General features: G+C 33.0%; 1 long non-coding RNA gene across 1 annotated transcript in view; it reads right to left on the reverse strand.

Moving 5' to 3' along the window:
* Positions 1–13,524, reverse strand: part of LOC118189445 (uncharacterized) — a 28,512-nt gene that overhangs the window by 9,792 nt on the left and 5,196 nt on the right. Inside the window, exon 2 of the long non-coding RNA XR_015039256.1 lies at positions 10,957–11,028. This is a non-coding gene — a long non-coding RNA (uncharacterized LOC118189445). The remainder of the gene's footprint in view (positions 1–10,956; positions 11,029–13,524) is intronic.

The following is a 13,524-nucleotide window of genomic DNA, read 5'->3' on the forward strand; positions in this document are numbered from 1 at the left end:
AGTACCAAAATCTGGATCAAGTAGTCATACAAATAGTCTTCCGTAGTAACTTACATTCTCAGAATCTTCACAAAACTTTTAATGAAACATTTCTGAGCAATATGCTAATGAAGCTGTAGAGTGTTTTAACTGTAAAGTTTCCTGTTTTTAAACTATCTTTAAAACTTACTGTGAAATAATTGTTAATGAATGCTTTATTCCGATACTTTCATCTTTTAAAATAATTTTGTCTCATCGGGAGAAGTTAATGTAGTTAAGTAGATTAAATACTTATAGCTTGTAGAGACATCAGGTTATTTCGAAGCAAGAGATGCGAAAAATGAGCAATGCTCTCGCCGGGACCGAACCGCGGACTTCTCGAAATACGAACCGAGTGTGCTGACCAGTACACCATGAAGGCATGCTAAGAAAGCGGGAGAAATACCTTATAAGCTCAAGAAAAATAAAATAATGCAATTAGCTTCCTTAAAATTAAACTAATACATAATTCTTAACTAAATCTGTGAATATTTCTAATTGTAATAAATTATCAATTCATTATTTAAGCCAATAAATTTATCCTTTTTAAAACTTATATTTCTATATAAGTCTCTTATTTTTCTTTTAAGACTTATTTCCTATGATGCACAGGGAATACTTCTATGAACAGCAATTTTTGCTTTCAGATGTACGAACTCTCGGGTTGGTCAAAAAATTAAACAGGATTGAATTTCAAATGAAAAAACAAATGTTGCATATTTTTATGCTTCCTGTTAATCTTTCAGATAACATTTTTAATTATGTTTTACAAGAATTCTTTTCATTTTCTCCCCAAAATATTCATTTATTACATTTTCGTACAAAAATACTGTAGAAATTTTTGCCAGCAAGCAAATGCTGCAGTGAACTGAACACTGAACAGGCGACAACTAGAAGGGGCAACATCTAGTCTGTCAGAAGGGAGGGTCAAAATGTCCTATTATTTACTCTTTTGGTTGAGTCACTCTTTTAAGCACTTTATTTGATTCTCGTATTGAAGAACCATATCAGATTTATTGATAAATGGTAGTTAAATGCCACATCTCCAACCTTTGTTTGGATATGCTTCAGGTGAGAAATACAACTGAATTTATTTGCGACAAACTATAAGTACTTTTCTGAAGAAAAGTATTCTAGATTCGTATGCATACTGTAACACCAATTTTGATTAAGAAATCAGAATTTCTACGTCAATTTTCTTTTCTGTGTCTCTCTAATGGAACTTTACAATGCTCTACGTTAGAGATCAATCTCGATGTCTCTCGCAATTCCAACAAAGGAAGTTTCTGGTAATTTTGGGCTCTCTAAGTTTCGAAAATCCAACAGAATATTGAAAAATAGTGGCTATTTATAGAATTCTAAGACTTCTCTAAAACAAGCTTAAAAGCAGCCCTGCTCATAATATAAATATAAATAAGAGGAATTTATTTATGAATATATTAAAGAATTATATAAAGGTATGAAGCATTTAATAACTTTAAATTTGAGAACAGTTTAAATTCAAGATACATGCATGAATGTGGATATCTCGAAATGATAGACCTATTTCTTCAGCTACATCATGGACAGACAAAATTATTAGATGATTACGTAAAGGGCGTTTGACTACAAATGCTCTAAACGATACTCTGAAGGGTACTTATAAAGTATAAATGCTAAAGAGATGCATTAAAAAATTTTGAATCAAAAGGATACATTAGCTTTTGGTATAAAAATACACAGATAAGTCATTCCTCGTTTATGCTATTGTTTGCTCTTCGCTTCATAATTATGTAATGCAATGAATCTAAATTACTCCCTATATTTATTTCAGGCAACTGCCTTCTTCTTCCCGCCTCAAATCCCAATTTTCCTGTTGTTTAAAGAAATTCTGAATAAATTATTGGAGCCAGAATTAAGGAAGGCATTTAAGCTAGCCTTCAGATTAGGCAATTAAAGAGTGATTGTGGATTTAATTATGTAAAGAACTTTCCCCTTTCTTACTGTGTGCCTTTGTGGTTGAGAACACTAGGGAGGTCCACAGTTCGAATCCTGTCTAGGTCGTCATCACTCGTTTTTCATATTATCTTCTTCAAAACCCTAATAGACTCTACGATGGTACATTTAATAAACCTAAACACGGTAACAAGCTTTTTGTATTATTAAGGTAAAAAGCTAATTAAGTTTCTGAAAAATTATAAACCATTGGGAGAAAATACGTCGGATAAAATTCATTTTCTGGACTCCATCTTACTTACTCGCAGCAGTATTGAAGTACAGAGTATAGAGAATATTAGTATTAGAATGTGCATAAAAAGAACCCCCAGATCATAATTAACAATAGGCTGTAGAGATGCACTACATGTAAAAATTGAAAACTATCGACTATAATTCTAGAAGATAATAGAAGGTAAACTATCTCTAATTTCAGTGACTTATATTTTCAAAATAATGGTACCTTTTGCTAAATATTAAAAGGTCGACTTCTCAGTAGCAGAATTTTTATGACCTATAGCAAAGTTTAATAAGCGGAATTGAAAAAATTTTGAAGAAAATACTATGAAGTACATCATTTGAAATTTATGTAGCAAAAGACAAATTAAATTTTACTGATTAATGCTAGTCATAATCGTCTGAGATAGTCAAATATCCCTCGTGCGGTTTGACATATTGAAATAATCTAACCTAACCTTAATTATCTGAGCTTACTGCACAAATGTGAAACCCATCATTACGCACTTTAAGCTCAGATAAATTAAAAGAATATCATAGAATAATTAATAAGAACTTTTGACGCAAGAGGATAGATACAATGAATGAAATGAATGGCAACAAAAAAAAAGAACTTTAATGATGTTAATCATTCTAATCTACATACTTTGCTTTATATAAACTTTTCGCTTTTTATATCATTTAAATTTTAAAACGCCAAAAAAACTTTCTTTTGCATAAATTTTCAATAAATTAAGATTTTTCTCTTTTTAGAAAGAACTGCGGAAAATTACATTTATCTTTAGTTTGTTGTGAAAAAGAAAACTTCGAATTCAAAATTAAAGAAAGGAAAACACAACATGGTATTTCCGTCATAAATTACAGAAGGCTTTCTATGCTTTTAAAGTCAGCATAGTGTCTATTCTCATTAATTTCCTGAAGAAATTTGATGATAATATGTTTTCGAGTGTAAATGAAACCAAGCGTGACGGCTGGTTTTGATTTAAGAGAGATAATTTCTTTGGATTCCGAAAGCTCTTTTCAACACATGTTTACACTTTTATTAGCTTCTTTATGGATACTGAAACCTGTTTAGTAAGCTAAATCTTGGAATTAAATCATTCCTTCCTGCAGCATAGTCACGAGTTCTTTGATACACAGAAATTAGATTAAGTGTCAGCTGCAATAATTAGAATACCAATTACTAGGTTAAGTAGACTTGAAAACTAGTGGGAAAGCAGTTTTCTGCAATGGTCAGCTTGAAGTGGCTTAAGTGAAATTATTTGGTTCATCGCATAATGAATGGCTTTTATCACGTACATCGGACTACAAAGGAAAATCTCGAACTGTTTATCACTATATTTAACTGTTTCGGTCAAGGATTTATCTTGGGATTTATTGGCCTTAGGAATATGTCTAAAAACATAGTGTGGTTTGAATAAGACCAATGAAAGCTAGAACTCCGTTCCCGCTACATTCCGTTAACTGAACGAGCTACGAGTACGAATGTTAAGAACGAAAAGCTAGAATAAATTCTTGGACTCGCATCTACCCGATATAGGGTGTTGTAAACTCCAGAAAGACAGGAATCATTCCGCAAACATGAAACACTTTATCGAAGCACATAAAACACACAAGGACAAACACAATATCCAAAACGTTCCTTATGTTTCTTTTCTCCTACTCAACTAAAGACTAACCTTTTGATTCCTATATCATCTATTCTAGCAAAGTTTTCCCTTAATTATGGCATGAATTAATAAAAGACTCAATAGCTTTCTAATTTTATTTACTCAAAATATGATCCACATCAAGATACCTCATTTGCAGTCATTAAAAGGGGGAAATTCTTAAATCACTCCAATAAAATGGTAATTATATTCTACACGATATCTCTACATTATACCTTAATTCTACGTACGCGAGGAGTATAAATAATGAGTTGCAATTTTCTACATGTAATTTTAATGTTGTAATAAACTGTGGGAAAATTTACAGTAAGTGGCATCTTTGAACCGTATAATTAAAACTGCAGAATAAAATACATGTCTCATTATTCATGTCATTATCTCCATAAACACCTCATAACGTCTGAAATTAGAAAAAAAATGACAGATTATGCAAAGGATAAAAATTTCGTTCATTTTTGGTTCAAACGTCGTCATTTTATGCCAATACATTTTTTATTTACAAAGAAACTTTTTTAATTTGATTGCGTATAAAATTAGAAATTTACATATATGAATGTTCTGAACTTCGGTGAGCGAGAAGATTAAGATTAAATTTATCTGTTAAAAACCTTTGGACGTATGTAATGAAATTGCGCAAATTGATGGAGTGGGAATTTGAGCCATTTCACACTTATATCCATTTGACTGAATCACTATCATTTGATTCATTCAAAGCACGTGATGGCTTAAATTAAATTACCTATTAATATTTTTCTTTTAATGCTAAATGCACTAGTTGGAAATATTTAAGCAACTTAATATATCTGGGCTTATTTAAGCAGTCTGGGCTGTCATTCCCTAAAAATTCAACTCGAAGACATAAAATTCGTCCTTCAGAGGCACAATGTAGTGCTTAAAAGATGAAGAAAATATAGTAGCAAAACAATAAACAGATTCATACAGCACGGAACGAATAGGAAAGGCTTCATTGACAGAATGACGTTGATACAAAAAAAAAACTGTCAAACCAAGAGGAAGAATAATAAATCAAAAACCCTTAGTAAGGGATATAACCTACCCTATCTGCAATGGTTGTGTCCCACAGTCTATCGATACTCAACACCAGATTATCTAACAGTTCTTGGGGTAAGAGTTCCCGTTCTTCAAGAAGCATCTCTTTCAGTTGTGTAGTATTCTCCGGAGGGTAAGGTCGTACAGCCGGGCGTCTCCCTAAGGTAGCACACACATGGTCAATGAGATTTAAATCAGGAAAGCACGCTGGCCTATTCATTCTTTAGATATCTTCTCTTGCCAGCAGCACCTTAACATCAGGAGTCCTTTTATAGCCGCGCATTTTTATTCATAGAAACAAATTCAGGACCAATAGCACCTTGGAAAAGACGCATTTGGGAGAGGATAACATCACCATAGCAATGATTTTCGATAAGTGAACCTCTGACGAACATGTGGAGCTCCGTCAGTACGTCCGTTCCTTATAATACCCCCCTAAAAGCCCGCCAGCTGTCTGTTTCTCTGACGTTAGTGAGATGAAAGCGTGTATCCCTCTATATAAAATCGCACCGAGAATCGTTTTTCGGACTGAAACGACTCTCATCGGTAAGCAGGGCGTCACTCCATAATGAGATGTTTAGCCTTTGTGTTCTCTGCACCACTGTAAACGATGCCATCGATGGGCCACTGCCACTAGTGTGCAGTGTTTAGGACAACAGGCGAATAGAAAGCCTTTATAAAATTGTCTGGCCATAGTAAGCCGGGACCGTGTGCAAGTGCTCAGGAATGTTGCCTGCTATCTGGTTTTGATCACATTTCGCCTACAGAGCGATATATCGGCCATCATTCACAGTTGTTTTCCTTGACCCACCACCTCCAACCTTTCTTATAGCTGTACCTTTCACTCGGAAAGCTTTCCAAGCTCATGAAAAAACACTTTTATGAGTTCTAAACTCTTAGGCTACAGACGTCAGACTACATTCTTCCTCAACGTTGCCAATCATTCTACAACATGAAAAAGCGTCCTAGTGTTTTCTTGTAGCCATACTACACGTATAGTCTCACTTTAACTTGCAAAATAATGCCTTCCTTTCTTCTTTTCGGCCCACCAGCGGCCGAGCGGTAAAGTCGCTGAACACTGGTAGTTCGGTCCGAGATTCGAATCCTGCGAACGGGCTGGCTGCATGGGTGTTTTCGTGGTTTTCCCCATGTGTAACGTGTATACGAGCCAGTTTCCCTTAGAACGTCCTCCACGAAGGCATCCCTCCCCTTAGGCAGATAGCCCTCGAGGCTTTGCCGTAATTAAATAACCTAACCTAACCTAACCTTTCTTCTTTTCAAGTTGCCTTGCAATGCACGTGCTGACTCTGACGTACCTTCTGAAGTCATAGCACTGATATTTGCGTATGCATTACCTTTCTACCGAGTTTGCTTTTCATTGTACTGATCGCAAAATGCCCTTTTCAGCAATTTCATGGTTATATGTTGAAAAATGTATTTGTTGCTTAAGTTTTGCAAACTAGTGTATTTCTGTGAAATGTAACAAGTTATAAAATGAGTCATATTTTAGCGAAATACAAACATACTTGACTTATAAACAATGTATAAACATTGTTACTATAGCATATGTACAAGTATTTAAACTGCACACTTTGATTATAAAAAATGCACAAAAGCTATCTGCTCGAGGGAAGACATGACTTCGTCGAAACATTTTAAGTGAAAATGTCTAATATATTATTATTAAACATAAGGAAGTTCTCTCTAATGTCATGTAACTAACTTTATCAATTTCTGGCGGTAGAACCTGAAGCGAACTACTAATGTTTAATGGCTTTACTCGTCTGGCCCTATCGTCTTGTATGTATTTAAAGTAAAATGCATTGAAGGCCTAAACAGGCTACTGTAAACAAATAACAGTAAATCAAGGCAAGCGAAAAGAGTGAGTTTCGGTTAACTGTATTGTTGCAATGATATTTGTTGCACGTTTGGAGGTTCAAATCAGTTTCCCAAATAAAGTGGTAAGACAGAATGAAATGCATGATTCTGTTTTAGAGCTCTAAGCAATGTCGAATTAACTGAAATAATAAAACAAGGGAAATGAAGCTCTATCAGCAAGAAGATCCCGCTAAAATCCTTCTGTAACTATGGACAAATATTGCAAATTTAAGTCCAGAAATGAACAATAATTTCACATCTTCAAAACGCCGGCGCATAAAAAGAGCAAATACTGTTTGCTGGGAACATGTCCACCGAATTGAGATTCAAAATACTGATTATTCATTGATGAATTCAAAGTTGAACTATAACTCGATTTACTGTTGGCCGCTCTTGCGTAGTGTTACTCATGAGCGAGATAGAATGAAGAGGAATAGCCTTCAGTACGATTTTAGTCCACGAAACCACATTTTTGAAACAGAGTGTCTTCATATTCGGCATGATTTCACCAAATGTTGTTGGTTACCTTTGCAATATTGCCAAGCCTCGTTAGATTTTAACAGACCATAGCTCATGCTCTGTTACATTCTGATAACTACACAAAACTCTGTTTTGTCAGCTGCACAGAAATTAACATACTATATAGTTAAACTGATCATACACTTAAATGCGCTATGATTACACATAAAACGATAAAAATAAAAATGTAAAAGAATTACATAAATTTGCTATAAAACAATAAAATTTAAAAAAGGAAAAGAAGTGGATAAGAAGAAGACGAGAATTATTTGAATTACGGGAAAAAATATGCTACCTGCCTACGGGGAGGAATTCCTTCGCGTCGGACATTTTAAGGAAAACTGGCTGGTATTTACGCATGAAGAAAATCACGAAAAATTTTGTGCAGCCAGCCCGTTCGTCCTAAGGATTGAACCCGAGTCATACTACTAGTATTCAGGGACTTTACCGCTTAGCTGCTGATAGAGTTTTAAAAAACTATATGTAAACTAGAAATTGTGAAATGCATTGCAAAATTCACCATTTATTCTTTGGCATCTAATCACTGAACACGCAAAACTGTATTTTTGTTCTGCAGAACATTTGTTGATTAGTATAATGCCTGATTTTGAAACAAAGAGGCAAAAATGCAGGAATATAATTAAGTTTATATGGTTTCAGTTTTAAGTAATAGCTACAACATCTAATTTTTTTCTAAAACAAATAAAATGTCAAATGGCCAGAGATGTTAAAACGATTCAAAAATACGAGTATAACTAACCGAGAAGTTGATAAAACCTTTTTCGCTCTTCCCATTTGTTTGCCAATACCTTATCTTTTATATTCAAAAATAATAATAATAATAACAGATCACATATATGTTGGATCGGAGCGACCACAGTAATGGAATGCATGAAATCGCTGATTCGCTGGTACATTCATTGCTTGGGAATATTTTTCCCAAGACTCCATTCCTAGCACAGAAGACTGATTCCATGGAATTTAAAGGGATTTTCCGTAACTCTCCCTTGTGGTCCATTAAACAGAAAGATTGCCGTGTGCCTTGAAAATGAGATATTTTTACTTAAAAAGATTAGAATGAAGTCAGTTAATTTTCATGCTATATCGCAATCACCAACTATGACAAGAATTTAAGGTCCTGGACTAGGCCAAAAGCATGGTGAACTTTTCTACGAATCCTAGCTCCAAACTCACCGTATTCCCCCAGATCTGTCGCCCGAGCTAAATATGGTGGATGGCAATTCATCAACAGACTTGGACTGGTTTAATTGTTTATCCTCTTCTCGTAGCGTTTAGATTGGGAAAGAACACAAACTACTGAACTTTATTCTTCCAGTGCAATTTTATTGTGCAACAGTCATCTGGTAATTTATTTTTTTATCTGGTTTTGTTCAGTAGTTTGTCAAAATAAAATTTTTCTCCCTTGAATTATTTAAAGACATGTAAAAGAAAGTAATAAAGGAATAATAATTTTGTTGTTTATTCACGCTAACAGACTGCTTACATAAATATTTATTAAACTTGCCAGCATCTAATACAAAATACTTGAACTCGGGTTCAATGCGATATCCGATAATAAAGCACTTTTCGTTATTATTATTATTTTATAACAGGAAATGATTCCTAAGTTAACCTCGAAAAACCCCTGTACCAAATTATGGCTGATAATAAAATATTTGAATACAGTTTGAACTTTAAGTTCAGGAGGTCTGATCCCATTAAGTTACAACTTCCTGAACTGCTGCGTGATGTGATGAATATTTTATCGTATTTCTGTATAATTTTTTAAGATAAGCTTTGATTTCAAATGCCAATATCTGGTGACCAAATATTTGTTTACATTATACACATCTGAATTTGTTGGAAAGGCGGTTACTTGCTGCTGGACATATGTCATAGTTTGATAAATCGAATGCCACATTCAGTCGGCGTATTAGTAAGAAAATAGTAATTATGGATCTCAGAATGTTAACTTCAGAAAATCGAAAATATTAGATATTATTTTTTTCAAACGCAAATGCTCAGTCAGTACTCTTACAAATATAACACTTATCAAACATATCTGTTTAATAGGACATATAAAAGCGAACTCTTTTAAAACGCTTGATACTGTCACCTTAGAATGCGAATAAATAAATTAAATTAAGCAAAATATTTCAGACAGTTTTTAATATATAAAATTCCATATGTTTCCGTTGCTTTCTAAGAATTTATCTTTTCATCAATTACAAATATAAATTGTAATTTAAAAATGTTTAATAAAATGCAAGAGCTTAGACATTTTAAGCATTGCTGAACTATTATTTTTCCTTCCCCCCCCTCCTCTTTTTCTCCACTAAATAAAAATGTTTTAAGCTATTTTACTAAACTTAGAGTCTTACTCCTCTTTCACTTTTACCTTGAAGAAAATATTTGGTATACTTCCTCTCTAAATAAAAAGAAAGGTCTGCTATCTTATTTCATATTATTTTGTTCTACAGGATTACATCTTTTTGTTTACGTAACCATATAATTTAACGCCCCCATGTAATTTAACGTAATGAGATGAGAATCACTGGAATGACAAAGTCAATCTGTGTTTCAGCACTTTGCATGCAGAATTTCTATATAACAGAAATTGAATTTCATTTCAGCTACTTCAATGTAACGTTAAAATTATATTTAATAAATGGATTCACTCTATTTGAAGAAAATTATCACTAAATGTTTTAAGAAAATTTCGATTGAGTAGCATGCAGGTTCAATAAAAATTATTTTTATGTTTTTTTAAAGCATTAGTAACTTAAATTTTGTCCAAAAGTTTTGAGAAAAACAATTTGCAGATAAAATACCTTAGTAAATTATAAGAAAGAAATGCAGTATGCACGTGACTAAAGTTAAGATATTAATAGTGAAGAATAATGGGATGATATTATAATGTATTTTCCCCCTCCTTCCAGCATCATTTCGGGGCGTAACGGTAGCATACTCGGCGCGTATTCGAGAGATCCAGGTTCGAGTCCCGGTGAGGGCATTGCATATCTTACATATCTCCTGCTTCAATATAAACCTAATGCTTCTACAAGATAATTAAACATTCTTTGGAAGAGAAAAAGTTAACGGCTCGTAATTTTATAAAGAGTTCTATAGCGTTAAAGGAAAATTCCATCTAAATCTGCTTAATTTTATTCCTCGAACGATTTGACCACCCCTAATACATATTAAAGAAATGCATACTTGCCCCAAAAAGCTCTAATTTTTCGTCTTTAGCCAAGAACAAAATGTGGCTTATAAATATGCAGCAAATTTAAACTCACCTTCGAACCTCTCTGCTCTTTCTTTCTTTAACCAAATTAGAAAGAATTTAAGAAAACTGTAAATTTTTCACTTGCTATTTTTGTAGAAATACACTTTTCGTTGCTTTCTGAGTTTCTTTTAATATGTTTCTGGATCTGATTTTTTACAGAAGTACATCCACATTTATTTAGTTAATGCATTAATTGATACATAAGTTTCAGTTGCATTTAATCTACTTGCAAAATGCTTATGTATATGGATAGTGATGACAATTCAAAATCACAACTTGTGAAGTTCAAGAAAATTTCAAACAACGTGGTTTCAAATCCAATACCTTTTCGATATAACATCCCTGCTTCAGAGGAAACTGCTGCACTCAAATTATGCTTAACACGAACTTCAGTAGCTAGAAAAAAAAAAAAAAAAAAAAAAAAAAAAAATGCTCAGTAAGATAATAATAGTTTTTATAAGCTTAATCCTATAGATTTTATAAACTTTATATTTAAAAAAGGAAAAAAACTGTAAAAATTATTTTTCGAGAAGACATTACGAGCTTATTAACTTACAAATTGTTGTCAGACCCATGTCAACTTTGTTTCTGTTTCACTCACGAAAATTGTGATACAATAGATTTTAACACAAATAAACACCTATTGAGGAAACTGGATTGAGGAAGCAATCAATTAATTTTTTGAAGTTACCTAACTTTGATTTAGTTTCTAGGTTGCTTTTAGGTATTATGTAACCGAAAGATCACCTTCTCTAGAAAAGAAAAATAGAGCAAAAAAAAATTAGTGCCTTTGTTTTCCTAGGATTGTTCTCCAACGAAAAAAAAAAATAATAATAATAAAGAGAAACTAAATGGCACATAATCATTAGCCTTCTTGCTGATTAAATGTTAATGGAGAACACTTTTCTCTAGTCTGTGTTTCACATTTAGATGGAAACATATTCAAGTGTGGGAATATTTTATAACGAAGATTTGTGGGAACCTATTGTGATGATGAATGCAAATCATCAATTTATATCCATAATCAAGAAAAAGGTTTTAATTTTTCTTATTACCTTGATCCTCTTTCAATTGCAATTAGATTGGTCGTTGCACACACATAACACTTTTTTTTTTTTTTTTTTTTGTTATACAGTATATAGCGCTTGAAACGTATTTCTCAGAAACACTGTACAAAGGTCAAGGGTTTGTAACAATTTCTAAATCGTACTTTGATCCAATTTCATGTTCGATCCTTCCTTGAAATGTGTTTCATATTTTTGTCTTGCAATTTCCTACATCACGTAATAGCTTAGAATGTGAATAAATCAAGCTAATTGTATATTAAATATGTGTAAAACAAAGAGTGTTTACAGATTTTTAGAACGACCTTTTGGCTATTTAATGTTCAAAAATGTAATGAGTACTTTTTTAAGTGTTGGATCTGATAGCCTTTTTCCTTTTTACTATAAGTCTGCATCGTGATTTCCGAGACAGAGGGCTTTCGTTAAGATTTCCGGGGGTATTTATTTCCGTTTCTCTTCCACTACTTTCCAGAGTTTATCAGTCGCGGGGTATTTGCTGCTATAAAGACTATTTTTAAGAGACTATAGCCATAAAAATCCAAAGGTGAAACATCAGAGACTTCACAGGAATACGTTGAAAAGATATAAATGTATTAACTGCGTCAGTTTTCCTTTTCTCGAGGAATGCAGTGGTACTTTCCGAAGTACGACTTGTTGCTTTGTCTTGATAAACTTTAATTTTCTGAAAGTCATTGGAATAAAGAAATGAAATTTCTTCTGTAAATATCGGACATAAAACTTTCCCTTGATGGTACGTTGCGTTGATTTTAACATTTTTGTTTTTCAGTCTTCTTATTTTTTAATCTTAAATTGTAAGAGAATCCTGCGACAATCATAAACTTCTTAATGTAACTTTCTTTTCCATTGATGGAACCTAGTTCGTATATTTTTTCTCTTAGTTTTCAATAATATATAAACCATTTTTGTTGAAAACGTTTGGGTGAACCCATGTTTCACCAAGGGTTATAAGGTATTTCTCCCACTTCCATAGCGTGCCTTCGTGGTGTAACGGCAGCACGCTGGGCCGGTATTCCAGAGGTCCGTGGTTCGATTCCCGGTGAAGGCAGTTGCATATTTTTCATTTCTTCTGCTTCCAATTAACCTAATGACTCTACAGGGTTACAGTATGTTCCATTTATCTCCTGCCAAAATGTTTTTATACAGGCTTCTACAAATTGTTCTGCATTGAACCACACGCTTTGAAAAAAACTGGTGAACATAGACAGATGTATTAAAGTCTGTGCAAATGATTTCTGCGTAGACAGATTTTCTCTCGTTTCCAACGATTTAACTTGAGAAACATTAGAAACACTATGTACGTTCTTAGGATATTCCTTTGTAGTCTTCTTTCTATGTAGAAGTAATGATTGATAGTTTTTCCCTGTATGATTAATAATGCTGCTTTTTTTTTCAGTTAAAAATTTTAATACCGTGAACTTGGTAACATTTCTGAATTATGAAATGAGAATATTTCTCTTTGGAAACCGAAAAAAAAAAAAAAAAAAAAAACTATCCTTCAATCCCCAGCTTGTTTACATGTGACATTTTCAAAGAAGAATTAATTTAAAAGTAGTAGATGATATTTCTCCTTTCTAATAACAAGCTGTTGCCAGAAATTTGTCACCCAAAATATTTGTTTTTTCTTAATTTTTTATCGAGTTCTAAAAATCCGTAAATACCCTCTGTAATATAAAATGATCTAATTTTCATAAATCCATAAATTACACGGTATATCATCGCCTTTATGTAGGTTTCCGTTTACTTTCTGACAAAATTTTCTGAAATTTTTAAGTATTTAATTCATTTTACAAACCAAGAAAGACAAAAA

This window comes from Stegodyphus dumicola, chromosome X2, assembly GCF_044657685.1.
Source record: "Stegodyphus dumicola isolate Sdum_Otavi_A_Nest chromosome X2, ASM4465768v1".
Classification (NCBI taxonomy): Eukaryota; Metazoa; Arthropoda; class Arachnida; order Araneae; family Eresidae; genus Stegodyphus; species Stegodyphus dumicola.